At 44.9% G+C, this 2,422-nt stretch overlaps 1 pseudogene; it reads right to left on the reverse strand.

The window, feature by feature from the left end:
* Nucleotides 1–1,800: 1,800 nt before the first annotated feature.
* Nucleotides 1,801–1,919, reverse strand: LOC136877880 (5S ribosomal RNA; annotated as a pseudogene).
* Between the last annotated feature and the right edge of the window lie 503 nt (nt 1,920–2,422).

Here is a 2,422-nt window from a genome sequence, read left to right on the forward strand (position 1 = left end):
TACCATCCTTTCCACTTCCTCAAGCGTAATATCACCAACATAATTTTCCTGCTCCCCATGAGCTTGGCTGTTTGCAACTCCACCAGGATGATTTCCTTTTACATTGAGAAGATGTTCAAAATATTCCCTCCACCTCCCCAGTCATTCCCCGGGATCTATTATGAGTTCACCTCAATTACTCAAAACACTGTTCATTTCCTTCTTACCTCCCTTCCTAAGATTCTTTATTACTGTCCAGAAAGGTTTCCCTGCTGCTTGACCCAGCCTTTCCAGGTTATTACCAAAATCTTCCCATGACTTCTTTTTGGATTCAACAACTATTTGTTTCGCTCTGTTTCTTTCATCTACGTACAAATCCCTGTCTGCCTCGGCCCTTGTTTGGAGCCATTTCTGATAAGCCTTCTTTTTACGTTTACAAGTTGCTCTCACTTCATCATTCCACCAAGATGTTTGCCTTTTCCCATCTTTACACACAGTTGTTCCTAGGCATTCCCTTGCTGTTTCTACTACAGCATCCCTGTATGCCACCCATTCACTGTCTATATCCTGAACCTGCTTACTGTCTACTGTTCGAAACTTCTCACTAATAATATCCATGTACTTCTGTCTAATTTCCTCGTCCTGGAGATTTTCTACTCTTATTCGTTTGCAGACAGATTTCACTTTCTCTACCCTAGGCTTAGAGATACTTAGTTCACTACAGATCAGATAGTGGTCTGTATCATCGAAAATTCCCCGGAAAACTCGTACATTCCGAACAGATTTCCTGAATTCGAAGTCGGTTAAGATATAGTCTATTATGGATCTGGTACCCCTAGTCTCCCACGTGTAGCGGTGAATAGCCTTATGCTTGAAGAATGTATTCGTAAAACCCATACTAGCACAGAAGTCCAGCAAACGCTTCCCATTCCCATTAGCTTCCATATCTTCCCCACATTTACCAATCACCCTTTCGTATCCTTCAGTTCTATCCCCAACTCTCGCATTGACATCGTCCATTAGCACTATTCTATCCTTGCTGTTGACCCTGACCACGATGTCACTCAATGCTTCATAAAACTTGTCAACTTCATCCTCATCTGCACCCTTACATGGTGAATACACGGACACAATTCTAGTCCCAATTCCTCCAACTGACAAATCTACCCACATCATTCACTCATTTACGTGTCTAACAGAAACTATGTTGCGAGCAATGTTATTCCTGATAAAGAGCCCTACCCCAGACTCTGCCCTTCCCTTTCTAACACCCGTCAAGTACACTTTATAATCTCCTATCTCTTCCTCGTTATCTCCCTTTACCCGAATATCACTTACTCCTAGCACATCCAAATGCATCCTCTTTGCTGACTCAGCCAGTTCTACCTTCTTTCTTCCATAAGCCCCATTAATATTGATAGCTCCCTATCGAATTCCATTTCGTTCGCCAAGTTGTTTCCAAGGAGTCCCTCGCCTGTCAAATGGGAGTGGGACTCTGTTACTCCCATAGGTCCGAGGCTTGCCTAAAATGTTCTGAGCTCTGTAAATTCATGAAGCAGGATGCTATCCTACTTGCACATAGTCCAAGTGAGGATCTCTCCTCTAACGGGTTATGGACCACCGGTGAATTGTATAGTCCTAGCCGCCTGAGCACAAAGGAGGGCCATGACTCAGAATATGTCCGAGATGCCCACTCCCATTCCATAGCAACTGGTATCCCGACACTCAGGACCACTTACTAGGCCACTCAGCCGTTGCCCATGGTTCACGAACTAGGACGTGACTACAGTAACCCACAAACATGAACCATAAAGGGAATTGAGCCAACGGCACGTGGTGTTCCCAAGCGCTCAACCATCCATGTACCGACCACGTCCAATGTTGCTTAACTGCGGTGATCGGACGAGAACCTGTGTATTCGACATGGTATTGCCGTTGGCAAATGTGAAATAAATGTATAATAAACGTACGGGAATTAAATGGTAGCATTCTTTGGTAGTCCTTGATGGGGATGGGGATAATGGCTGTGGGGAACTCAACAGTTGCTGCATTTTTTAATAAAGAACTTACTTTTCCTGTGACCATCATGCAACTTGTGCTCGTGCTATGGGAGTTCTTTGAATTGCGGCTGTGAGCTCAAATCCGGGAGGTAGTGGGTTCGATTCCCACTGTCGGCAGCTCCGAAGATGGTTTCCCGTGGTTCCCCATTTTCATACCAGGCAAATGCTGGGGCTGTATTTTAATTAAGGCCACGGCCACTTCCTTCCCTGTCCCATCGTCGCCATAAGACCTATCTGTGTCGGTGCGACGTACGAGTAAAGCAACTAGCAAAGAAAGAATGAATATTGTGATCCAAGATGAAGAAGATTGAACAATTTGGCGACAATGGGGTAGGAAAGACCTAGGAGAGGGAAGGAAGCGGCCGTGGCCTTAAAAAAGGTAC

This window comes from Anabrus simplex, chromosome 7 (assembly GCF_040414725.1).
Source record: "Anabrus simplex isolate iqAnaSimp1 chromosome 7, ASM4041472v1, whole genome shotgun sequence".
Classification (NCBI taxonomy): domain Eukaryota; kingdom Metazoa; phylum Arthropoda; class Insecta; order Orthoptera; family Tettigoniidae; genus Anabrus; species Anabrus simplex.